The sequence below is a fragment of the Camelus ferus genome, chromosome 4, assembly GCF_009834535.1.
Source record: "Camelus ferus isolate YT-003-E chromosome 4, BCGSAC_Cfer_1.0, whole genome shotgun sequence".
Lineage (NCBI taxonomy): Eukaryota > Metazoa > Chordata > Mammalia > Artiodactyla > Camelidae > Camelus > Camelus ferus.
Window position 1 is genome coordinate 31,603,172 of NC_045699.1, and position 27,534 is coordinate 31,630,705.

Genomic DNA, 27,534 nt, shown 5'->3' on the forward strand with positions numbered 1-27,534 from the left:
GCTAATCATGTAAATATTATTGCTGAAACGAAAACATGATTGAAGCTGGAAGTGTGAAGCGAATGCGCAAAGTGCCAGCTCTTTAATGTAAGCAATTAATTAAGCGTCATCTTTAAGTCTGGTGCTAGGTTCCAGGGTGTTAATCAAATCAAATACCACCAGCTGCTGAGAAAACAGGCTTTCAGGAAGCACTCCCTGCACTGAAGGGGACAGAGCAGTGGCATTGAAATGGATTTTCTGGGGCTCCAAAAAGCTAAGGACACCCAGAGAGGAATGGCGGCGAACTGCTCTAGGGGCACGTCTGTAACAGCTCAGACAAGCGCTGTCTTGAGTCGGCTGGAATGGTGGGAACAGCCCAGACCTGGAAGCCAGACAGAGCTGGGTTCAGCTCTTCATTCTGCTTCTTTTTCAGCCTTGGAAAATCATGTGATCTGCCTGAGCCTTAGTTTCTTCTGCTTTAAAATGGAGATGCCAATCCCTGTCTTGTGGGGCTTTTGTAAGGGTGAGAGGCTGCATGGATGGCGGTGCCTAGTGTGCGGGAGGATTCGGTGTGGCAGGTGGGGCGGGAGTGATGTGGTTGCTAGTGATGAAGTTCTTGTCCCTGCTCTGCTGCTGCTGGTCTCCTCTTTGACCTTGGACATACCCTTAACGTTTTACAGCTTGCTCTTCTCCGTCTCCAAAAAAGCAGAAGGGAGCTAGATGATATTCCTCGGCTAAAAGCCCATCATTCTATGACAGGCAGGGGAATGGGGGCAATTTGGTGATAAGCAGAGTGAGACATGGAAAAGCGCACTGATGTGTGGGAGGGTGGGCTGGTCACCAAGGGTGATGTCCCACAGGTCGTTTATTTTCCCTACTCCAACCACCTCCTGCCCCCATAGCAGGCTGGTGGCCACTGGAAGTGAGTCCTCATCTCATCTCCAGTCCTCACCACCACACCTGCCTGGCTGGGGCTCACGGAGGAGCATATATGTGCAGGGTAGGGACACACTCAGCTCCGTGACAAAGGGCATCTTGAAGGAAAAGGTGACTTTTGTAAAGTAGGAAAGGCCTGTCTTGAATTTTTGGGCTATTTAAAATAGCATTTCCTTTTCTTTTTTTTTTTTTTTTCTTACTGCAATTAGTACATGGTTGATGCTAGAAACAATGAATACACAGTAGTTTAAAGTTACTACCATTAACATTCTGTGTATGTCCTTCTGGTCATTTGTATGCAAAACCAAAATGACCTCACCGTGTCCCCCTATCTTGTAATATCCTTTTCTGGCTATTTTCTTCCCCTTCCTCATCACTGCTGGTTTAAGTCTTGCTGATTTCTGTTCGTCACAGTGCCATGGTTATTTAGCAGAGGTCTCTAAAATGGGATGCTGGCCCTTGAGGCACATGCAAGACTGTCAGAAAGCAGGAAGAAAAATTTAGAATTCCTGTTTATACTTTTACCTCTCATTTTTAAAATTGTGTGTGTGTGTGTGTGATTTATAACATGTAAAACTGTGTCTGGAGGTAGATAGTGCAGAGCTGGGGTGGTGGCCCAAGGATACTACCAGGGACTGAAGCTCTTTCCTACTTTCTGTGCTTTCCAGCCTCCATACAGGGCTTCACCCTTAGGCTTGCCTCATGTTGGCAAGATGGCTGCTGAACATCTACACCTTACATCCACATTCCAGAGAGGAATAATTGGAAAGAGTGAAAGGCACAGGGAAGGGTGTAGCTCAGTAATCGAGTGTCGTGCTTACTGTGCATGAAATCCTGGGTTTAATCCCCAGTACCTCCATTAAATAAATAGATAGATAAATAGACAGACCTAATTACCTCCCTTCCAAAAAAAAGTTGACTTAAAAATAAAAGAGTGAAGGGCAAATGAGTTTTTCCTAGTGAGGCTTTGCTTTTTATTCAAAAATGTTGTTTTCCTTCTCATTGGTCAAAATAAGGAAAGTTGGGAAAATGAAAATTGTAACTTTTTAGCCTCTTTGACAAAGGAAGTCAAGGACATAGGGAACTGTGAATTGTGCAAGGTAGACCGTCCATAGGGTCTGCCACAGCCCTCTCCCCAGGAAAATGCACGCACGCACACACACACAACATGCGCGCGCACACACACAGACACACCCCCCTTTGCCAGGCCATTTCAGGAGATTTCTCTAAGTGGAGGGTCGGGGTGGAAGGGGAGTCGCTCTTTAGGGCCAAACTGAGAGAGAACCGCTCAGGTGGGTTCTCAATTCAGCCCAAAGCCAGGGAGCATGAGAGAAGCCATAGGGGAAGAGGATAGAAGTCAAAAGAGAAAGTGAAAATATATGAGTGGAAGGGAGGGATGGTAAAGGTTCTAAGCAGCAGATGTTGCACTAACAGGAACAAAGAAATGTGATGGCAAAGATGGTGGCGGGGAGGCTAAAGCAATACCACAGCAGGGAAAAGAGAAAGTCTTTTAGGAATCTGAAGGTTAAGGGAATACCCAACCCTGACAGCAGAGGTCAGCTCTCCCGGGGGGCACTGGGGGTGGCGAAGGCGGCGGTAGTGGGGGCCCCCGTTTAGTGACATGTTGGGCTAAGAGCTACTAACATCTGTAGAGTCACAGGACATTAATTAGGAATTCAATGGTGTTCTCTAGAAGGTCTGGTGACTTGGAAATTTGGAGTCTGATAGAGAACAGTCCAGCAAGAGAAACTCAGCTGTGTAGAATGCTGCAGCATGGTGTTAAATTAGGTTTTGTAAATAATTTCTTATGGAGTTTGTGATGGGAACTGGCAGTCAGTTCCCTACTGATTTGTAGGAACTGATCACAATGTTTGGGATAATATGCATTGCCAATTACATACATACAAGATGCAAAGTAATTAGCACTGTCCCTGAAACCCTCCTGCAGGACCTATGACAAACTTCCCCTGATTGGAAAAAGCATCAGTCCCTCCGATCTCTTCAGGCCATTGCAAATTGCAGAAGCTAAAGGTTTTTAAGAACAACACAGGTGTCTGAGCACCTGTATTTTCCTCTAGGGCATCTTGGTGAGTCAGAAGAGGGTATCATGGTGGAGAATAAGTTTTTTTAAAAAAAGAAATTCATATAGCTGAAAAAGAATTCACTTCCCAGGGGAAGAAATACCTCATTTCTGAACACAGTCTATATCCTGAACAGTTTCCCAGGAGTGATGCAACTGATTAATTTTTATAAAGCACTCCAAGTGTCACACAGCAAGTTTTGATGCTTCCAAATGCCCAGAGAGGTAAGCAATTTAACAGAGTTTAAGATTTTTACCTGTATCTAATCTGAAAGGCTCACCTAGTAAAACTTTGCAAACTTCAGAGTGAAGAGTGATTTTAAGACTCAGCTTCTGGAATCAGACCACGTAGGTTGGGATCCTGGCTTCATCATTTGTCAGTTGTGTGATCTGAGAACAAGTTACTTCACTTCTCTGCCTTTATTTTCTCTTCCATTAAATAGGGATAACCACTTCATAGGATGCTTTTGAGGCTAAATGAGATAATATGTATAAAGGTCATCACAGGACGTAGCACAGTAGACATTCCAGATACTCCAGAAACACATGGATGGATGAGTAACATTTTTTTTTCCTGATTCATTCCACATTTTTTCTTTTTAATTTTTATACAAGTACCATGAGTTTACCTAAAGATAAGAAACCATTTTTATTTTATTGTGAAACCGTTTTTCATCTCATTATGAAAAATAGCATTAATTCCTGAGAAGATGTTCACCATCTTTTTTTGCAGGCATCAGAATGATGTAATATTTAGGGCTTCAGGATATGCACTTTGGGGGGACACAGTTTGGTCCATAATAATTGGTTTGTACCCATCTAACTCTAGGATCTAGCATCTGACAACCCCAGCATTGTTACTTATGATGTGATCCTAGTTCTGCAACAAAGGATAGTTACACTGCTTATGCACTAAGAAGACAAAGAAATGTGTACTCACTGTAGAAAAATGTCTATCTTTTGCAAATTATTAAGATGGACACCTCAGTGGAAAATGGGCAAAGTATGAGAGTCAAAATTCACAGGAAGAAAAAATACGAAGGCTAACAGTATGAAGAGGTGCTCAAAGTCATCAGTTGACAGAAGAATGCAAGATAAATTGAGATGTGACTTTATGTGTACTAGACTGGCAGAATTAGGATAAAGCCAAGTGTTAGCAGGGATGTGGGACCATGAGAACCCTTATGCACTGCCGATGGGAATGTAAACTGGTGTCAAAATTCTGCAGAGGACTCTGGTGGTGATAGCAAATTAGGTCATTGTATACTTTTTTTTTTAATTTAAGAATTTTTTTATTTTAAATTTTTATGAAGTATAGTCAGTTTATAACGTTGCATCAATTTCTGGTGTACAGCATGATGTTTCAGGCATACATATACGTATATTCCTTTTCATATTTTTTTTCATTATAGTTACTACAAGACGTTGAATATAGTTCACTGTCTACTTCTTAACCCAGCAAATCCACTCCTGGGTACAAATCAAGAAGGAATTTTCACAGATTTCATAAGGGTCCTATACAAGTAAGGTGACGAGGCCTTTCATCTTGCCTGGGACAATTAGAGTGTACATCTGCTGTCTCAGTGCAATTATTAATTGCACCCTTGTCATCCTTAAAAGTGTTCACCCTGTGTGTAAAGATTGTTTTCAGAGCATTTTTGTAGTGGTAGGGGTTGGGGGGCAGTGTAGGGTGTGGAGAGGCAAAATGGGTTGGGTTCATGCTGTTCAGCGGAGAGAAGTAATAGACTAGACGGACCCAGAGCAAAACAGATGGGTCTTAAAAACATAGTGCTGAATGGAAGAAGAAACAGGTTGATGTTTTCAACATAATATTTGAATACTGTTAAGATCCACGCCTGTAAAACTGTGTGCTTTGTAACAACACATACTAACAAAAGGGCACATGCATGAAGCACGTTGAAATGAGTGCCCTGGGACAGGCAGGAAACAGCAGTGGGATGAAAGGAAAAAAAGGAAAAAAAAAAAAAATGAGAAGGGTCTTCTTAGACCAGAGATGACAATGAATCATTGAGAAGTGCGGGTAACCCAGCCACAGTATCTGAGATTGAAGCGGAAGAGTGCTATCAAAACAGACAACATTGAAGAACTTTTTTAAGTATTAAAAAAATTAAACTTTAGACTTCTCGAGAAGTTGGCACTTAGTTGTTTGCTTATGTATTCTCTGCAGCTCTGAGGGAGAGTTAGGTCTACTTAAATAGGACAAAATACACATGAAAACAGCTGACTGAGGAGAGCAGAACAGAGTAGATAGAACTGAGAAAGATCAGGCAAATCAGGTGTGAGCTTAATATCTAAAACCCACACCCAAAAGGCCAATAGGTTTTCTAAAGATGGGCCTCAGCTTTGGCATGAGACTGCCCTCAGAGGGAAAAGCGCTCGCATGCGTGATCTCTGTTATCTGTGGGAACAGCCGCTGCAGAACCACTCCAAGTGCTACAAAGCCGTTCAGCTCTTTCTCATGCTGAGATCAGAGAGAAGTTTCTCCCTTGGGCTCTCCTAAAGAGGGCACTGTGTAATGGAATAGCGACCTAGAAAACTAATTTCTACGGAAGGACTCACTCCAAAGCCGTGTCGAATACCTAAATGCTAATTTCCTTCAGCCGGGTTTGGGCCCTTTGAATTTCTGCAAAATAAGTAGGTTTCAGTTCCAGAATAGTTCCGGGAACACCCTGTGTATGCAGGAAACCTGTGGCGCCCAGACATTTGGACTCTCACTGGCTTGAGAACCCCCCACCCCCCCACCCCCAGGGCCAGAAAGCCCCGATCATTCCGGCAATAGCTAATGAAAGGGAAAGAAAAGAGCTCTCCTTCCAGATTCCAGAAGTGCCGTTACCTCTATGCCCCTGAGGAGGGGGTGGGAGATTAAGAGAGAATGTTCTCCTCTTTTTCTGCATCAACTTTAGCAGCAATTACATTTTTATTGACTGAAAACCTAACATAGTAATTACTGTGGAGGCTACAGGAAGTAAATCTATTATGTGCAAACAGGTGTCATCGTAAGAGTGAAACCCACAAAAAGCAGTGCCTAGTGGACAGGCTTAGTGACAGGCACCTGCAGAAAGACTCCAGCCTGAGAGAGAATCTCCAAAATGGACATGTGAGAGTGTGGGTGGGGTAGGGGAGAGAAAGAGACAACCTGGTGTTTTGGTACATTTTTGGGTTTGAAGCAAGTATAGTTCATCAGGTTCTTTTCAAGTGTGGTTGAAATAACCCCTGCGTACCATCCAATTCTATCTGATTTTGTATTGATCGCGTGACCTCTGCTTATTAATTCAGTTTCTAAGAGCCTGAGAAAAGGTGTGGAAGCTTGATGCCAAGAGAGCTGTAATGATTTCCTTTCCTGCATGTGCATGTGCTTCTGCAACTCATCCCATTACCAGGTGATTGTTTCTTCACCCCTTGAATCAGGGTTGGCTTTGGGACTTGTTTTGGCCCGTAAAATGTGGCGGCAGTGATGGTATGCCAGCTCTAAGGCTAGGTCTCATGAGGTCTTGAATACTTCTCGCTCCCTCGCTCTCTCTCGTGCTCTCCCTCTCTCCCTCTCTCGCTCTCTCTCTCTCGCTCTCTCTCAATCTCTCGGAACCTTGCACAGCCATCAAGGGCACATACCGAGGCCAACTTGCTCAATGCTGAGAAACACGGCCCGTTGACTCATACTGCACTGGCTGGTGGCCACAAAGCGCTGGACGTCTGTGAGGTCATCTTAGCTCTGCCAGCCTGTGGCCCTACCACCAGCTCACCACCAGTGCCTGAGTGAGCCCAGGGAGCTATCCTGCTGAACTTCCATGTGTGAGCGAAAACAAATGCTGAGTCTGCGTTTTGACGTGCAGTAGCTAACTGACCCAGCAGGGGTCCCTGATACTAGTAGTATAACTGTTAAGAAATTGTATCCATTATTTTACATTAAAAATAGACAAAAAATATTGTAAGTGAAAGAGAAAACCCATATCGTTGGCATTCTAGTTTGGGTTTTAGGATCTTAAAAGTCAGCAAGCAAGAAGTCCCTGAGAACCTGAGTAGCTCTCTGAATATGTAGACAAAATAGAATTTTTGGACTTGCAAAATGGAGGCTCAGACCCTAGACAAATGACTTTCCAAACACTCCCACCTGAGGTTCAGCATGAGTGTGGGGAGACAGCTATACATCCCTCTTAGGAATAAAACCTCTAAAATTTAAGTCACCATTTCCCCATCGCGTCCTATTTTACATGATGGACGGTTGTTTTCTCGTGGAGTATCTTTATTTACTCCTCAAGTTGCTGTGCGGCCTGTAAATTCTGTAAATTCCTTTCTTGGAGCAGTGTTTCCCACTCTTGGTTTATGTCTCATCGCCTCTCCTCAGGGAAATGCGGGGGACATGGGCACAGAAACACCTGTCACAGGGAAGCTAGAAAACCCCAGTTTTTAATTGGGTCCTACAGGGGGTTCCAGGGGCCACTTCTGACCCCTTGACATTTTCCTTTCCGTGAGTTTTGTCATCGGTTTTATTGTGACAGATTTGGTTGGGCTTAACGTTTGCAGCAAGAGGGAGAGGCACGGCCAGAGCTGGCCCTGCTCTCCTGTGAGTCAGCAGTGTCTGTTGCGCCGTGGCCCAGTCTCATTATTGCCACGACTGCTGGGCGGGCATATCTTCTGAAAGCAGGAATGGAGGGCTCTGGGATTCACTAATGACTCCCGGGGAGATACAAGTGGCGGGTTACTGTCTTGGGGAGGTCATTGTGAAAATGCATCCTGTCTGCATCTTGCAAGAAATGAAAGATGATTTTCTTTCGGAGCCACTCAAGGTGGCAGTGCCAAGATTCTTAGGATATCCATACAAGAAAATGAGCAGAATTTAGGATTCAGTTTACAAAATATTTAGGAACTTAGGGGTATTGGGGGGTAATTTAAAAATTCCTCATGCTCTTCCTCCTTTTCAGAAAGGAAAGAGTCGGAGCATTATGATACAAAGACTTTTGGGATGGGGCTGGACTGCTTGGACTTGAGGCACATTCGGCTTCCTGGTCCCGCCATGTGAACCTGTATGCTTTGTGGCAAGTTGCTTGGCTTCTCTGAGACCTCAAGTTCTCATCCATAAAGTGCGAATGGCATAAAACTGTCACGAGGATTAAGTAATTAAAATGTGTATAACTTCCAGCATACCTGGAGCATAAACACACTTGATAAATGCAGTTCTTTTATTTTTCCCGCTTTTCACCTTTTCTGGCCTTCAGTTACATTGTGGTTTGCTTGCTCACCGGTGTATATATTTTTTACTCTGTAGAATGAAGGATGGGTTTTGGGAAAACAGGAAGACATTTATACCAAAATCTTTAGACTGCTTGTATTTTTTACTTCGTAATCTCAGTTATGTCAAGGTGTACTGAAACAATGATCCAAACTTTTAAAAGTACAAAGCTATAGTTATAAAAAGATCCACTGTTGCTTCCAAAAAAAAAAATGAACTTGATCGCTTTCTTGATTGCTTTATTTTAAAAAACCCCAGCACTTTCTTCACCTTTTTTTCATCATATGTGCCATTTATTCTCATTATTGTTTGCATGCAGTAAGTAAATACTCATCCCTTCCCCAAATAGTTTAAAAAATAGACCAGTATTAATTCCTATGGATTCTGTGTCTCACTTCCTTCTAAAAAAGATTGTCAAATAGGCTTATTTCTTTAGTCTAGATAGCCAGTTTCCGGGAGAAGCAGAACTTTGGCCTATAACCCATATTTGCATGTTTATGCATCTATTGGGGGATATTTCATAATAATAACTCTGCCAGTCCTTCATAATGTTTGGAATAAAGTAGTCAAAGAGGGTACTATGAAAACAGTTAAGAAAGCATTTAAAGTGGAGAAAAGGGAACTCATTTTGACTGGTCAGTTCCTACATGGTCATCCCTCCGTTGGGTTCTTCCAAAGAGTTGCTTTCACCAAAACCCTATCTGTACTTTTTTATTTTTTTACTGAGGTATAGTTGATTTACAATATTGTATTAGTTTCAGGTGTACAACATAGTGATTCAAAATTTGTATAGATTATACTCTATTTATAGTTATTATAAAATGTTGGCTCTATTCCTTGTACTATATAATATATCCTTGTAGCTTATTTAATTATGTATTGTAGTTTGTACATCTTAATCCCATATCCCTATCTTGCCCCTCCCCGCTTCCTTCTCCCCAGCTGGTTACCACTAGTTTGTTCTATCTGTGAGTCTGTTTCTTTTTTTTGTTATAGTCATTAGTTTGTTTTATTCTTTAGATTCCACATATAAGTGATAACATATACAATATTCGGCTTTGTCTGTCTAACTTATTTCACCAAGCATAATACCCTCGAGGTCCATCCCTGTTATTGCAAATGGCATAATTTTATTCTTTTTTATGGCTGAGTAGTATTCCATTCTGTGTGTGTGTGTGTGTGTGTGTGTGTGTGTTTGTGTGTGTGGTGTGTATGATATATGTATGTATATATACACCACATCTTCTTTATCTAGTCATCTGCTGATGGAGACTTAGATTGCTTCCATATCTTGGCTATTGTAAATAATGGTGCTATGAACATTGAGGTGCATGTATCTTTTTGAATTAATGTTTTCATTTTCTTCAGATATATATCCAGGAGTGGAATTGCTGGATCACATGTAATTCTAATTTTAGTTTTTGAGGAATATCCATGTTGTTTTCCCCAGTGGGTGCACCAATTTTCATTCCCACCAACAGTGTAGGAGGGTTCCCTTTTCTCCTTATCCTTGCCAACATTTGTTATTTGTGATTTTCTCTATATCTTCTTTGGAATAAAAGTCTACTCAGGTCTTCTGCCCATTTTGTAATCAGGTTGTTTGTTTTTGATATTGAGTCATATGAACTGTTTATATATTTTAGATATTAACCTCTCATCAGCTGTATCATTTGCAAATATTTTCTCCCATTCAGTAGGTTATCTTTTTGTTCTGTCAGTAGTTTCCTTTGCTGTGCAAAAGCTTTTAGGTTTAATTAGAGCCCATTTGTTTATTTTTGCTTTTGTTTCCTTTGCCTTAGGAAACAGATACAGAAAATTATGTCAAAGAGTGTTCTGCCTATGTTGTCTTCTAGGAGTTTTATGGTTTCTGGTCTTACAGTTAGGTCTTTAATCCATTTTGAGTTTATCTTTATATATGAAGTGAGAATGTTCTAATTTCTTTTTTTTACGTATAGCTGTCCAGTTTTCCTAGCACCACTAATTGAAGAGACTGTCTTTTCTCCACTGTATATTCTTGCCTCCTTTATCATGGATAAATTCACCGTAAGTGCCTGGGCTTATTTCTGGGCTCTCTACTCTGTTCCATTGATCTCTGTGTCTGTCTTTTTGTGCCAGTGCCATCCTGTTTTGATAAATGGCTGATATTAGGACAAGGGTAAAAAATAGGCAAGATGAGCATGAAGCCTCTTCTCATGCCAAAAAGTAAGAAAGTGCTTAAAAAACAACAGCAGTGACACAGGGATGGGGCTGTGTCCGAGGGACACAGCCCCCTAAAAGAGCCCCCCGTGGCCAAAGCTGGAACACCGGAGTAACAAAGTAAGTAAATTACGTAGGATTGAAACCCAAAGCGGAAAATAAAGGAGTCCATATGGTAAGAACCAATTATTGAGTAAATAAATGAAGGAAAATAGGCAAATTTTCTGTACTAAAGAATTCTAAAAATTTTATATAGATACTACGCCCTCAAGGAAGTGGAATATGATTCCTCATTTCTTAAATGTAGGCTGAACATAGTGACTCCTTTCAAAAGATTACAGTCTGAAAAATAGGGGCAAAGAGTGACTTTATGCTGGAGAAACCTGACAACACTCTCTCAGCCAAATGATTAGGGTCACCATCCACAGTGATGTCCTGTTGATACAGATACCCTTAATCTGATGTGAAGAGAGTGGCTTTATCTCTGTGGTCTTCTTCCCCAAAGCACAGATCCCCAGTCCGATCATGAGAAAAACAGCAGACACATCCCAATTGAGGGACATTCTATGAAATATCTCATCAGTACTCCTCGAAACTGTCATGGTCACCAAAAACAAGGGAAGTCTGTGAAACTGTTACAGCCAAGACAAGTCAAAGGAGACATGACGACTAAATTAAGTCCTAGATCGGATCCTGGAATACAAAAAGGAAATTAGGGGAAAACTGAGGAAATATGAAAAAATATGGACTTTAGTTAGTAATAATGTATCAATATTGGTTCATTAATTGTAACAAAGTACGATATTAATGTCAGGTGTTAATAATTGGAGAAACTGGTGTGTGTGCAGTCAGTATATGGGAAATCTCTACTATCTTCGCAATTTCCTGTGGATCTAAAACTGTTCTAAAATAAAACTTTTCCTTGAAATAATGTGCAATGCCTGAGTACTACCCTGAGATTCTGATTTAATTTGTTGGATGGTTTTTACAACCAGCTCCTCTTTCTTCTTTTCCCTTTCTAATTACCATAGATGCTCTGACCTTGTCCGTAATAAAAATAGCAGTGTGACTCAAGGATTTTGGTTGTTTGAATGCAGCGGTTCTTTAAATGTACAGCCAGCAAGAAGGAATGTAGAAGTGATATTTCCCATTCAATAAAATATCTTGTCCAAGAAGCTTAAACTGCCATAAACCGTTCAGGTAAACAGAGAGTGAAGGGAAACTATGCTAAATGTTTCGCTGGTTTAAATCTGTACACAGTAGCAATGTCTTTGATTTCTCTCCTCAGTGCTATGTCACATGTACATGGAGGTAAAATACCCACTAAGTTTTAGGTGCAAAGGTTTGGCTTTGATTAGATAGTAGGCTGAATTTCTGGTATCTGATTGTGACAAATGAGATAAAAGCATCATGTGCTGGCAAACGCAGCTGAAGGGTTCAGGACCTTGGAACTGACCCGAGCCATCTATTTCTCTCGTGCAGGGAGCCTGACAGCAGGGGTTCCTGGGAATCATGTCTGGGGCTGGAGATGACTGGCTCCACCAGTCAGTGAGGAAGGGCTCCCACTGACCCCGCACCCGGACCAGCTTTGGTGAGGAGACAGAGGCCAGGAGGCGTTGGAGCCCTGCTTCCTCTCACACAAGCAGTTATGGTACTGAATTTGGAACTGGTGAGACTGTATTTTTAGACGTGCACATTTTACTAAGGACCCTAACAGGCCAGGAAATTCCTTCATGCCCATTAAGGTACGAAAAAAGATCTATTTTCCCCATATTTTTTCTTCCTCAGAAATAGTCATTAGTAGGAATTCCTACCTTTAAAAAAAAAACCTATAAGAATATTAAACCAACCAGGCAATATTGATTGATTGAGTCTTACACTATCTATGCCAGGCACTGGGGGAGATATTTAAAAAGTTAAAAAATAATAGTGGCCTTTTATTCATTCATCCAAGTAATGCTTAATTAAATATTTATCACATATCATGCACCTGCTAGGTACTAGAGATTTTTAAAAAAACACAAAAAAACTAAGATTGGTCTCCTTTCTAAAGTAGCCCATAGTCCAAAACCTGTCTGGATCAGTGGTTCCCAACCAGGGGTGATTTTGCCCCCAGGGGGTATCTGACAGCATCTGCAGAAATCCTTGGTTGGCACCACTGGGTAGGGTTCGAGGGATGCTCATGGCAGCCAGTGGGCAGAGATCAGGGATGCTGCTCAGCCTCTCCCAATGCACAGGACAGTCCCCACAGCACAGAATTAGAAACCCTAACATATCAATATGCTGAGGTTGAGAAACCCTGCAAGCCCACTGGCCCCTTCACTGGAAGGAGTACACAGTCTCCGGGTGTGAATTAACAGAGCCTTAGAGCCACCTCCTGCCCTCCCTTCACCAGGTGAGGCTGGAACAGGGCAAGGTCCCTAACTGAAGAGAAGGTAACCAGCACTACCACCATTCAGATGCGTTACAATGGCTCCGCTAGGGAGGAGGCTCAGGGCTTCCGCCATCAGATCCCAGCAGTTCCACCCGTAACAGCCCAGCCAGAAGGCCCGTCCAGAGTGATGGCCTGAGCTAGCTTTTTGCTGAGAGCAGCCAAGTTTCTACTGTCAACCCTGGAAAGGCACAAGTCCTTTTGAGTAATATTACTAAAAGCCAGTGACGATCTTACAGTTCAGACATAGCATTTGCACCTAAGTTGAAACTACTATAAAATTTTTGTAGCATCTTCCTTATGCTTATGTATTAACTCTACGTTTAAATGTAAAAAGTGGCCTTACAACCATGAGGTTTAGTATAGCCACTAGCTGCACATGGCTACTCAAATTTACGTTAGTTGAAATTAAATAGTATTTAAAATTCACTCCTCAGTCACACTAGTCACATTTAAAGTGCTCACCACATATGCCTACTGGCTACTGAATTGGACAGTATATAGAACATTTCTATTATTACAGAAAATTCTATCAGAGAGTACTGTCTTATAAGCCATTTCTAAGGCTCCTCACCAGTAAGTACTAGTTATTGCTTTAAAAAAAAAAAAGGCTTGTTTTCTAGCAGTTGAGGCATCAGGGCATATGCTTTACCTTATCTCATTATCAGTATCTGTTAGAAAGACACAGACATGTTCTGCTGAGGGGGACCATCTTGTGTCTGACAAAATTTTGTGAAAGTTTATGTAATGGATGTTGGATAACATATCAGATGATTGAAACTGATTTTCCAGAAGGTAAGACAATGTAAAATTCAAGTAGATAACCCCTATCAGGCATTTCTGATCTAAGTCAAGTGTGTATTGTTAAATATTAATTCCATTAAGTTATATCAGCAGAGAATCAAGATATGTGACCCAAATATATATCTTTCTAGTAATTGAGTCTAACAGAGAACTGCTGTTTAGTGGATCTCAGCTGGGAATGGAGAGGGATGAAGGGAGGAGGGGAGGATCAGAATGACCTAGGCAGTTCTTGCAAAGTGCACAGAGTGTCACCACGTAAGGTTCGTCAGAATGGTGGGCTGGGCAGGCGGATGGGTAGGGAAAGTCTTGCACGTGTAGATGTTGACAAAGCTCTCCACGTAATTCCAAAGTCCCCGGTCCCAGTGAGTACTGTTTAGAGAAATGAAAAGGAAAATTAGTGTGTCTCTTCCATGGTATGATGGGTGGGCTGTGGAGGGGGCAACTGCAGCTTAAAAAAGACACTTGGTCCCCACCTCTAGACAGGATTCCATCCACCCTGAGTGGGTCCAGCCGTCTGCTCAGTTCTCTCTCACTGCCATTCTTTCAAATGACCTCTGGCTGTTCCCGTCTTCCCTTCCCCACAAGTCATTTAGAGTGATCGACTGGGTTTAGAACAGCTGCCTTAGGCATCTCTTGCCAATATCAGGTGTCTCTAGCAAGCTTTTATAAGTGATCACAATCTGTTCTTGGATGCACTTTCTGATCAGTGCCTGAAATGATGATACTGTGTGTTTCTGATCAAAGGAGCTGTCACATGCGCCACTGGTGCACTGGCCTGAGAGGACACTCAGCTGAGGAAGTTCAGGAGCCCCCTTCTGTATTTTTCACTCAGGTTGAAGGATATCTATCGCCCTTCCACAGAAAGGTGAGCCATGGGTTTGTGACCAGGCTGAAAATATTTTCCAAAAGAGCCAGTCAAGCCGTTTGATAATTGTTTAGGTTGAGAGTTTAGAGTTTGGTCATAGAGGCTGGCTCGTATCTGTTACTATTAGAAAGCCAATGCTCTAGAGAAGCCTCATAGTGTACCAGATGGACAGCTAGCTCTCCTGATGGACAGAATCTTCAGCTCTTCCTCCAACCCTCATTTTTTTCTGATTCTTTTTTATTTTACTTTTTTATTGAAGTATAGTTGATTTACAATGTTGTATTAGTTTCTGGTGTACAGCATAGTGATTCAGATATATATACACACACACACACATATCTATTCTTTTTCATTATAGGTTATTAACAGATATTGGCTGTAGCTCCCTGTACTATACATTAGAACCTTGTTTTTTATTTTATGTATAGTAGTTTGTATCTGCTAATCTCAGACTCCTAATTTATTCTCCCCTCCCCCCCACCCTTTTCCCCTTTAGTAACCAGAAGTTTGTTCTCTATGTCTGTGAGTCTCTTTCTGTTCTGTAAATAAGTTCATTTGTATCACTTTTTTAGATTCCACATGTAAGTGATATAATGTGGTATTTTCCTTTCTCTGTATGACTTATTTCACTTACTATAATAATCTCTAGGTCCATTCATGTTGCTGCAAATGGCATTATTTCATTCTTTTTTATGGCTGAGTAGTATTCCAGGGGTGTGTGTGTGTGTGTGTGTGTGTGTGTGTGTGTGTGTGTGTGTGTGTTCACGCACGCATGTATGTATACCACATCTTCTTTATCCAGTCATCTGTCAGTGGCCATTTAGATGTCTTCCATGTCTTGACTCTTGTAAATAGTGCTGCTATGAACATTGGGGTGCATGTATCTTTTCAAATTAGAATTTTCTTTGGCGTATGCCCAGGAGTGCGATTGCTGGATCATGTGGTAACTTTAATTTTAGTAATTTTAGGAATGTCTGCACTGTTTTCCATAGTGGCTGCACCAAGTTACATTCCCATCAACAGTGGAGGAGGGTTCCCTTTTCCTCCCACGCTCTCCAGCAATTACTCTTTGGCTTCCAACCGTCATTTAAACTGCAGTTTCCTACCATATTTTCAAGGCATATTAACCCTGAATGGACCTGTCTGTTTTTCTTTTTTTTTTTTTTTTCTGTTAATGGATTTAGAATATCCTAGTATATCCTGCATTTTCTTTGTCCCTGGTTTCAAGTTTTCTCCAGGTTGAGATTCGGTTTTCCCTGTGATATGTAAAATGCTGATCACCTTGGGATTTTTAAAAGCATAAGGTTGGATTCATATCATTGAGGAACTATCCAGAACATTATAAAGTCCTTTTGGTTGTGTGTTGTACAATATATTATATAAGCAAAAGATAGCCTACCACTGCCCGCACATATCCAGCCCTCGCTTCCTACTTCCATTTAGGGCAGCAGAATCTGTTGGTTGTGAAGGTGACAAGAAGGGATACAGCCCCGAGGAGACTGCAGCAGATTGTATATTAATGGTTCGGGTTCCACCTCTAAAAAATCCTTGTGAATGTGTCTCCTTCGAGTCTCCCTGCACTTAGGATGTCAGAGGTGTGAAGTCCCCTAAGATTCTGGAAACCAAAGTTTATCTTCTCTAGATTATCCAGCTAGAAGTGAAGGAGGATCTTAAAGCCACATATAGTTTTGGCTTTAAAAATTTAGGTTAATTGTTTAAAAATAAGGATGGGAAGGAGAAAGAACTCTAGAATGACCCACTGGAGACTGCATCATTTATTAGCAAATATGAGTGTTATGTGCCAGGCATTGTGGTACACGGGGTTAGTGTGGCATGATAAAAAATATATTTGATCTCTGTCCTGGTTCCTGGCAACCTCAAATCCTTGGAATTTCCAGTGATAGGAGTGTCTTTTGTATTCTAATGGGGTGACTAAAGACTAAGGTACTTAGAAAGCTGCAGGATGGGGGCTGGTCTTCAGAGGAACCAACCATGTGATTAGAGGAGGAGAACTATCAGTCCCACTTCCAACCACCAGGGAGGAGAGAGGGGCTGGAGATGGAGTTCGGTCACCAGTGGCCAATCATTTAGTAAAAAACATGCCTACATAATGAAGCTTCCAGATTGGTGAACACATTGCTGTGCTGGGAGGATGATGCACTGGAAAGGGGCATGGAAGCTCTGTGTCCTTCTTACCCCTGTACCTTGCCCTGTGCATCTCTTCCATTTGGCTGTTCCTGAGTTATGTTCTTTATAATGAAACTGTAAGAGAAAGTAGAGAGCTTTGCTGAGTTGTGAGTTCCTCTACCAAATTACTGATTCTGGGTGATGGTTGCTGGAACCTTCAGATTTATAGTCGGCTAGGCAGAAGTGAGGGTCTCCTGGGGACCCCATTTGCAGCTGGTGTCTAAAGTGTGACTGAGCCCTTAACTTGTGGGGTCTGTGCTGACTCTGGGGGGTTAACATCACATTAAATTATTGGACATACAGTTGGTGTCAGACAACTGGAAAATTGATTGTTGTTGGAATGACATAGCTGAGGATGAAATGGTGAACAAGAGGAGATGTTTTCTGCTCTTACAAAATGTATGAGTATTTCAGTGAACTTGTTGGGTTTATGTAGCACTCTGCTGTATATTGTCCAGTTTCCCCTCCAGATCTGTCCACCCCGGTCTTCAGAGGCTGGCCATTACAGACCACATCCGTGACCACCCCTCTCTGTCTCTGGTTGGATTCGATCAATGGGGAGCCCCGGTAGGAAACTGAAGGGAGAGAGGTGAGGGAGGTCAGGGCATTTATACCCCTGACTCCCTCCTTGTGGGGACACCTTGGGCAGTGTCCTTAGACAGAACACCACCACTCTTTTCAAGGCTGTGTTCTCTATGAGGCTTTCTTTTTCCAGGTTCTGCCAACCACTCCTCCTCCTTGTCTCTTTGTGCCTAGGGTTGGATACTGTGGTTCAGCCCCTAACCCCAGATTATTGCCCATAATTTCTGGTTTTATTTCACCCTGAGTACGCTTTTGTAAAAAGTTCCTTAGTTAATAAGCCTTTGAATTATCCTGATTTGAGTACTCTGTCGTATCAGGACCCTTTCTAACACAAGCACTGTCCATTTATATGTGGGGTTGATGCTTGCCGAGTATGTTGATTTTTGTTTTAATGCAGTTGCTGCTACTATATTAATATGATATAGCCAGCTGCTTTTCTTAAGAAGAACGCTGTATCCTTGCTTCTTAGCAATGATAAGATCGTATCACAGAAGAGAATGCTTATCCTTGTATTTCCTCTGGCGAGGAATATACATTCAGTAAGGTAAAGAGGAGGGGAACTAAGACGTCAGTTCTGTTTCATAGCATTTGGAATTGCAACTTCAGTTGCCAAAATGCTCTTCTTACCAGTGATGATTCTATATTCATTAGCACTGTATTCCAGGCTTTGAAGGTGCATTAATAGCCTGGGATTTGTACCAAGATGATATATGCTGATGAGAGGTTGATAAATGTTGCATTGTTCGTAAGTGTCTTATGGGTGAGATGGGATAGGTTAGCAGCACCCAGAAGTTCCGTGGTTGTGCCTGAAACAGATTTTCTTTCATGATAAACACTAGGGAGAAAGAGAGCGGGAGAGAGGACCCCCAGAAATGGGTTGTCAAGAGAGCACAAAATGTGTGCTTTATTTTTTACCTTACAGAGGTTCTGCCGTGGGGAACCAGGTTATGAAATTTACATGTTATTGATCTTTTCATCTGAACCACCCCCAGCAATTCCTTTTTCAAATGATGAATTTCTTGTAGGAAGATATAAACTGCTAAATTTGTGGCCTCTCATAGGAGTTACTTTGAGCCTCCTTTTTCCCTTATTGTGCTTCCAAAAGTTATTACTGAAATATACATTAGGATGGCCAGACAGGTTTATATAGATGGCGTTAGCCTGTCTAGAACCCATTGATCCTAGACAGGAGGGAACGCGTTTCTCAGAAGATACTGCATGCTGACATATCAGGAGAATGGGTGAGAGGCCATTTTCAGCCTTGGTCATTAACCATTAGACATAAAAGCAGTTTCAAAGGTCATTGACCCCCTAATGCTATAGATGAGGAAACTCAGACCCGGAGATACTAAAAGACTTAGCCACGAACACAGCTGTATTCGTTTGTCAGGGCTCTGTAACAAAGTACCGCAAACTGAGTGGCTTAAGCAACAGAAATGTGTTGTCTCACAGCTCTGGAGGCTGGAAGTCCAAAGGCAAGGTGTTGGCAGGGCTGGTTCGTTCCGAGGGCCGGAGGGAGGGCCTGTTCCAGGTCTTCTCTCTCCTTGGCTTGTCAGTGTTCACCTTCTCCCTGCGTGTGTTCACATCATTTCCCCACTATGTGTGTCTTGTGTCCAAATTTCCCCTTCTTAGAAGTCTACCAGCCATATGGGGTTGGGGCTCACCCTCATGATCTCATTTCAACTCAGTCACCTCCATAAAGACCCTGTCTCCAAAAGAAAGTCACCTTTAAGGTCCTGGGGGTTAGGACTCCCAACATATGAATTTGGTGGAAGGACATAATTCCACTCATAGCAGCTGTATGAAAACTGACTAGGATCTTGGTCTTCTAATACCCTTGTTAGTTTTGCCCCCATGCTGCCCCATGGACCTTTTAATATTCTTCTTCCCACTGCCACCAAGAAGACCATTTTCTTTTTCACGGAGGTAGGATGCAGGGATGTGGTTAGAACCTCAGATTTTCTCAGACACTTCAAATGATTCCATTTCGGAGAATATAAGGCCAAAGTAAACTTCAGGGAGTAAAGATCCTTATTAATAAAGTCTGAAAATGTTCATCTTGGGGATAAATATAAACAATGACGTTTTTATTACACAGCTGAAATAATGTTGAGCTTTTAGAATTAGAAAGCAAGTTCTCCTAGACGTATTCCAGAAATTGCGGTTTACATGATTACATTGTGATGATAAATGAATTTGTCCAGTTATTTTCCTCTTTGATTTGGATCTCTCTGTCCCTGGAAAAAAGGCTTCCAGGGAAGTCAGCTTTCCTTCTAGATGTCATTTGGATGAAGCTTTTGGCAGAACCACTGCCAATTGTGGCATCTAATTCTCCTAAAATTATTCTGTCATTTAATTCTCCTAAAATCATGTAAGGGATGCTTAAAGCACATAAAGGTTATGAGGCAGCCAAATGGGTGCCAGATATCTTAGGGAAATGTTTGCACATTGATAGACAAGATATTTTTGTTATGTTACACCAAGCGGTCTTTTGGAGAATGTGGATCTGAACAAGACAAATTTTTTAAAAAGCTTTTAGGTCATGTATCATGTCACCAAGGTCAGTGTGGCTTGCTCATCCTTGCATTAATGAAAATTGCTTTGATTAAATGTTGGAGCTGAAGAAAAATAATAAGGTGTTGGACTCTTTGCTAACAATCACATTCTCCCTGTTCTCACATGGCCTAACGTGCTCATTTTGAAGGAAAGAAGCTTGATGAGCAGAGAAATAACATGATCAGCTCAGGAACACAACTGCACTCTCTTTAGACCAGTGTGCTTTTCACCCAGGAAAAGCGGCTGTGGTGTAGAACTCGGGAACCGCGCACTAAGGAACAATCCTAACTATCTAGTGACTTCCATTAGGGGTACACATGAGTTTGCACATGGTCTACTTAACCAGCTCACAGCCTATGCCTCTTAGTACTTAAAAGAGGTATAGTTTCTAGGTTTGCTCTCTGTGCCCCTCCCCACCAGCAGTGTTTCCCAAAGCATCTCTCTTGCATCATCACCATTCAACATACACCAAAGTAGAAAAAATTCACTGGTTAGACAAATTTGGAAGATACCACACACTGCATCCCTCTTTTAGCTATTCGTCATGCATGCTGGAATACTGAAGGCTTTGCAATATCTTGCAAGGAAGAAGCATCGAACTTCCTTTAATCAAGTGTTTCCAAAGTCATCTGATCATGGAACCACAGTTCATGTAAACCTGTAAGTTGCAAGCAACATAATACTTAGAAATCCTGCCTAAAACCTGCATTAAAGTTGAGGAGATACATACACTGAAAAAGAATTTAGATCAAGTTCATAGATGGTAGAGTAAGGGATCCACAGTGAGCTCTCTATAGATACTCGAGTGACAAGCCATGTAATCTCGACAAAATATTCTTTGTGGCTAATTAGCAGGGATGGAATACTAAGCCGGACTGCCCAGGCTTTTCACTCATTAGGATCTTTCTTAATTGTGAGGGTGTGGTTGACTGTGTGTGTGTGTGTGTGTGTGTGTGTGTGTGTGTGTGTGTGTGTCTGTGTGTGTGAAAGGGAGAGCGGTTGAGTGTGTGTGTCTGTGTGTCTGTCCTGGATAATCAGATGGCTTAAAAAAGGAGAAAGCATTGGGCTCACAGTCAGCAGGCCTGCTGTGTCTTGGCGTTTGTCACTGATGTGTGGTGTGACATCGCAACAGTTCCCTTCCTCTGCTGGCTAGTGTGGGTGTTACTGCACAAGCCCCGCCCTCTGTCCTGTAGGACCCAGCAGGCCTCTCTGTGCACTTGGGACCTCAGCAAGTACTGTCTGAAGGTGGAGAGGAGGAGGTTGTCAGGCTGATGACATAATGTCTAAGCGTTTGGGTCACCTCGGGAGGAGCAGGGTGTTTGGGGCAAAGAGCCGTCGTTCCTGAGGGAGATACGAGTGGCCTGTCTGGCGCCCCACAGCGGCCATGCAGTGCAGCCTGGTGGGCTGCGCAGGATGCTGGCAGTTAGACGCTCCTGTAACAAAGCCCCTTTGGTTTTAAATAACAGCAACTATTTTTGAGCTCGCGTAAGAAAGAACAGAAAACATATTGGGTAGGTGTTGGAGCATACGATGGGATTTCAACACTTGGAACAGCCAAATCTTACGACAGTTTAGAAGCATGAGGGCTCAAGGGATCTGCCTTTAACTCTCAGTTCCCGGGAGTCTCCGCTCTGATTTTGGGTCAAGTGTCCACTCTAGTCCATTTAGTTGTGATGATACCTGTTTGTTCAGGAGAATGTGGAAATACCTTGATCTCAGTGAAGATGAGTCCTTTCTCCAGCCCCAGGGGATGAACTGGGATGCACTGTGACAGTCTAACGCGGTCATAGTAGTCTCATTTCCCTGTGTCAGGAACTGGTCTGGGGTAGCCATGTGACCCAGTACTAATGTGGGAGATGTAAGCAGCAGGGGGCTGGATATGGATTCTGGTTTCCCCAAAAAGAAGAAACAACAGATTCTCATGGCATGGCTCTTCCTCCCTTCACTTTCCGCCTTCTTCTTTGGAATTCAGACCTGATGCCTGGTGGGGCAGCAGTCGCCTTGTGACTGTGATGTGACTGGCACCAGGTGAAAACTGTGTGCTAGGAGGAGGGGCTTTAAAAGGGAGAGAGGGAAGAGATCTGTAGAGTGGAGCTGCCACACTGACACTGGACCAAACACCTCTTGATGTGTTCTTATTTGAGAAAAATGATAACCCATTTGTGGACATCACAGTGCACTGTAGTAGGTGGTTGTTATTGTTACCTGCAACTGAAATCATTCCTAAGTTATGAAAAAGTTATATAGTATAAATACAGTTGTCAGGATCCAGTCCCTCTAGATCAGAGTGATTCTCAGGTCTTTAATAGGGGAGAGGACAGAGGATGGCCCATGAAATGGGGAGATATTCAAAAGCATCTACGAAAGCTACCCTGGAGCCGTGAAACCTCACCACTGCTGCAGAGCATGGAGAGGGGAGCCCTCTTTTTCGCTAGGACACAGCTGTCCTTGGTAGAATTAACTCATTAACTAATCAATTAATTTTACTAAGTTTTTATTGATCTCTTATTATCTGCTAGATATTTTTCTGGGTGTTGTGAATAGATTGGGGAAGACAGAGGAGACGTTGGTTCTCATTAAATTCAGATTCTGAAGGGAAAATAGACCGTCAACCAGAAAAATAAATGAACAAAACCATTTCAGATAATGCGAGGTTCTATGTGAAACAGAAAACAGAGTGTCGTGATAGTTGTGGGAGGGTGTGCGCACGGCTTGAGAAGGAGTTATCTGAAATAAAACTGGAATTGCAGAAAGGCGCCAGCTGTGTGAGACCCGGGGGCCAAGCTTTTCAGAACGGAACGGCCCTAGGCGGGGATGAGCGTGGCCTGCTGGAGACACAGAACGGGTCGTGCGTGGGTGTCAGTGCTTGGTGACTCAGGCCACCCATGCTCATCACGTTGTGACCAGTGTTCTGGCCGCTCAGCTCAGGGCATCGTGACGGATCTTGAGGCTGCTGACAAGGCTCCGGGCTATGTAGGTGACTATTCCTGTCGCCTGCTGTCACAGCCTGGGATGGGGTGGCTGGGGGAGGGTCTGTGTAATAGCCTGTGATCAGCGTGATGGTCATCCCCTTTCCTTTTAGACTGGACCTGTCATTCTCAGCCGTAACACACAGGCTCCGCGGGGGGCTGGCTTCCCCTGGGATGGCTCAGCCCCGTTCTGGAAGGGCTAGCAGAGCACTTGGCAGGCACACAGCTGCTTTGGGACCACACTACAATCACTCCCTCATTTGACGGAGCTCCCTGTGGAAAGAGCAGGGCAGAGAGGCAGGAAGCCTGAGAAGGCCCCGGGCTCTGGCCCCCAGCCTGTGTGGCTGGTCATACCCAACATCACTGTCAAGTGATACTTATCAGTGAAGCAGTCACATGAGCTCACAGGGCTAGAAACTCCCTCAAGGTCATCCTGTCTGGCATTACCCAGAACAGCAGCGCTGGAATGCCACCACCCCCACTTCTAGCAGGTTGCCTGCTAAACCAGATACCCCCTGCTTCCAGTACAGTATCCAGTTCTCTTTAACACTTGACCTTGGGGGCAGTTGATTACACCTCAGAGCTGTTGGATTTTCCCAGAGGTGCTCTGTGATTGGTGGCACCCTTGGCATGTGTTCACCTTAGGAGGGTAAGGAGGCCTGGCAGTACTCAAACCACCGTTTAAAACCCTGGTTCACTTCTTCTAGGTCTGGGACAAAATGAATCACAAAATTTCAAAGTTAGAGGAGACTTCTGTGACTAATGTCTCTCCTCATATAGCTGGAAACAGAAAAGGAAACACGCCTTGACCAAGGTTAATATTCTGTAACAATTATAGTAGGTATAATTCTAGATCCTTTTATGGGATCCGCATGGCTCTTTCCTAGATGTTTGCAGCGTCTGGTTGTAAGGTTCTGCTTTGACTTATAAACCTAAGTAAAAAACCTTCCAGGTCAACAATGTGTATAATCACGGGTCTCGGTGCCTCTGGCTGGTTTGACTCTCCCCATCCTATAGAGCAGGCATTCTTTTTCTCATTTCACAGAGGAGGAAAGTGAATCCATTTCGTTTGTAAGGGGCAACACTGAACTCAGCTTAAGCCCTCTGCCTTTTCTCTGGTGTCACGTCCAAGTGCATCTCCACTTTCACTCTCTGGGGGTGGAGGGACATAACAGACATAAGGTAGAACACGCAGGCGCCCTGAAGCAGACGCTCTCGGTTGCTAGGAGTCCTAAGGAGAGGATGCTGATTTTTAGCACACTGCCGTCATTTTTCAGTGGCGTGTGCATACCTGTCTCTTGGAGCCCCCGTGTCTGAAGCAGACGCCCCGTGGCGCCTAACCTCACTGGGTTCTGTCATCTCAATGGCTGCCTCCACTTATTTCAAATACCATCTCCCGGACAGAGTGAGGCATGTAGAAGCCCAGGCTGTGCGAACCAACTGGTTGGATTCAAGTCCTGGCTCTACCACTTGTTCTGGGTGACCGGAGGGGTGTTACTTCGCCTTCTGGTATCTCGGTTTTCTTATCTACAAAATGGGGCTGGCAATAGCGCCTTCCTGAGGGTGGGGATGACTAAATGCGGTGAAGCCCATAGAAGAGTGAGTGTTTCGTCCACGTGATTGTTGCCACATTTGCTCTCGAGACAGCAGGAGGAATCCTGTCACAGATCTGAGTTCTCTCCTGCCGTCTGAAAAGACTACATTCCTAGCTCATGATACCTGCTAGGCATTCCAGGGCGAGAAGTACCTAAAAGATAGAATCATGCACAGTTTCCTGCTTGACTCTAGAGAAGGATTTGTCTTGTGAGCTCTGCTGCAAGAATTATCTTCTTTTCCCACAGCAGAAAGCTTTGGCTCACCCACCTGGAAAGATAGAGCTGACCTGGAAATTATGCTTAAAGAAGAAAAAGAGGCAAGACCCTCTTAGGTAACTCGAAGAGTATAAGGATCCAGGGATAAAAGACCACTGCCCTGAACTTTGCCAAAGCGTAATAAATCTTTCTGCATAGGATTCTCCAGTCGTTGCCAAAGTATCTTTTATCTTTTCGTTTCTGTCTTAAGATAGACTAGAAAAAAAAAAAGTTAATGAACCCCCTCCCATTAGATTGTATATCTGCGCTTAAAGGCCATGAAACTGCTACTATTTCAAGTTATTTCCATCATCTAAAATAAACCCCACGTGTGTTTTATGGTTCCTCAGCAATATTCTGACTCTAATTTGATTGTGGCTTGTGGATTTGTCTGTTTCCTCACCCAGAGCTGATTCCCCCCCACCCCCTTTCTGTTTCTCATTCTCTCCCTCTCTGTCTCTCTCTTTTTGCTTATACTTTTGTGTGTTGAGATCATCTCTCTACTGACCTTTCAGTGGCTCAGCATTTTGGTGCAGTGCACGAGCAGCGTTGGAAACCAGAGCCAAGGGGCAAACTGTGAAGCAGCAGCTCAGCCTTGCGGAGCGAGTGTGCTTGTTGCTATTTCTGGCCAGAGCAGATGTGGCCTTGGAGGACTGTGGGGAACAATATCTCTCAGGTAAAAATAAATTACTAAGATTAAGACCCAAATGATGCAAATCCTTCATTTGCAAACAGACCCTGAATTGGGAGCCATGTGGGAAGAAGACTGGATTGGCTATCAGTCAGAGTCCAGCCTGGGTTTCTTCCAGATGACCCCACCCGTCCGCCATCTGGTCTCAGGTGAGTGCCTGTGACTTCTAAAAAAAATTTTAAATCAACAACAACAAAAAATAGGGAGACTACAACAGAGAAACGGTGTGTTCCACCATTGAGTTCTAGGCAGTCCTAACATACGCATGAGTTTGCTTCAGACCTACGAGTCCTTTGTGGATTCCTCCTCAGTCCCGTTCCCCTCCTCTCACCCCAGAGATTAACACTGTCCTGAATTTGCATTCTCTCATGCTCCTTCTGTATACACAGGTATCTTTCAACAATAGGTACCCTTGCCTTGCATGTTTTAAAAGTTTCAGTATGATGTGCAGATCATTCTGCAACATACTTTTTTTGAATTTAGCATTAGATTTCAGCAGCAGATCTCTGGTCCATTCATCTTTAACTGCTGTGTAGTTAATGATTGATGAACAGGCATCTGTCTGTCTATCCCCATTCTCCTACTGATGAATAATTAGATTGTTTCTAATTTTGCACCATGATAAACAATGCTTCCATGAGTGTTCTTGTTCATTTCCTGTACTAACATACCAAAGCATCTCTAAAGTAGCATTTTTTCCAAATGTTTTCTCTACACCTACTAAGATATACTTTACATGGAATCCCATGTAAATACGTGTGCTACATTTCTGTGTGTGTGTGTGTGTACATATATATGTGGCATTAAAGCTTCTCAAAATAATTCTCTTACTGTCTATCCCATTATAATCCAGTTTGGGCTGGTCTATTTCACACACCAAAAAAATACGCTGTTTGCAATTTACTAAAGTGATTCCATAACCCAGTGGTGCCTCTGCACTGTTCTGGGACACGCACCTGGACATGGAATTGCTGGGTCATAGGTTAAACTCATTTTCAAATTGAGGAGTTTATACTGTTGTGAGTCCATCTGATGCATTTTAAAAGAGTATTTGCATTTAGCCAGCGTTCTAGGGACTTCTGGGAGGAGGCTTTTCAGGTTATTTAGTGTATTCTATGGCTGGAAATGGAAGTCCTCTTTTAGCTTTCTGGGCCTGTTGTTTCATCTGTAACCAGCAGCTGAAAAAAAATACTGGACTCTTCAGTGTTTTGCAGACTGCTTTCTCTTCAGCCCCAGGGTCCTGGGGAGGAGTTCAGGGTCTGCTATAATGTGTGTCAGTTGAGGGGAGAGCAAGGGTCAGGGCAGTGAAGGGAAGGGAATGAGTAGGTGGAATTCTGGGACTTCCACCCCAGTCCCTACTCAAGTCCCTATTTTAATGTTTATCCAGCACACACTGTGTTTCCAGTGTGTGCAGCTCGCAGATTCTCTTAAGCTATGGGTTTAGGTGTTCTCCAAGGCTCTTTCCAGTTCTCAGCCTGAATGAAAATAACTTTTGAGTCTCTGGACCATTTAAAATTGCAGCGAGAATTAGAGACCTTGATGGCTTAGGGCGTAGGGCTTTGGCACATAGCGTTAGTTAACCCAAGTTCTTTGTGGGTTTCGGCCACTGTAGATGCTGACTTGGAAAGGATGCCTTCAGAGTCCGGTAGAGCAGTGAGTTAGGGGCCCTCTTGGGCTGGGGCTGCTTCTCTGGGGACAGCCATTTCTACTCTGCCCCATGGGCTACATCACATGAGGCTGCTCTAAAAAATTATTTTGTTTTCTTTGTGCTTGTTTATTCTGTGAATAAGGGCCTCATATAAATCTCTTTGAGCTCCCTTACTGCCCCGCAAAGTCTTTCACATGCTCACGGTAAAGCTCATTTGCTCAGCAGGGGTACACATAGTGTTAAACCATTATATTCACGGCGATGAAATGTTATTACCATTTTAATGAAAATATTCAGCTCCTTGTGGGTTTATTTTTGCTTTCCTGAATAGTGTAAGAGTGTAAAAAGCTGGTGGTAACTTGTTAGTAAAGTGACTTCAGGGCGATGTACGTTAATTCATACAGAATCGTGGGCCCCTCTCCTAAACCCCTTGCTTGCTCTCCTGCCGTCCCCGCCTTCCTGCGCTTGGAGGACTGCCTCCCCTCAGATCCTAGTCCCTCCCTTTAATTTGT

At 43.1% G+C, this 27,534-nt stretch overlaps 1 long non-coding RNA gene across 41 annotated transcripts in view; it reads left to right on the plus strand.

The window, feature by feature from the left end:
- The window catches only part of LOC106729529, a 197,448-nt gene that overhangs the window by 133,787 nt on the left and 36,127 nt on the right, over positions 1-27,534 (plus strand). For 28 of the 41 annotated variants that reach the window (XR_004319189.1, XR_004319193.1, XR_004319192.1 and 25 more), the window contains 3 exons: positions 11,922-12,090; positions 14,419-14,539; positions 25,419-25,523. This is a non-coding gene — a long non-coding RNA (uncharacterized LOC106729529). Of the gene's footprint in view, positions 1-11,470; positions 11,640-11,921; positions 12,185-14,418; positions 14,540-24,674; positions 24,761-25,198; positions 25,360-25,418; positions 25,524-27,534 lie in introns of all 41 variants that reach the window. The other 13 variants (XR_004319203.1, XR_004319208.1, XR_004319210.1 and 10 more) reach the window with 13 other exon arrangements.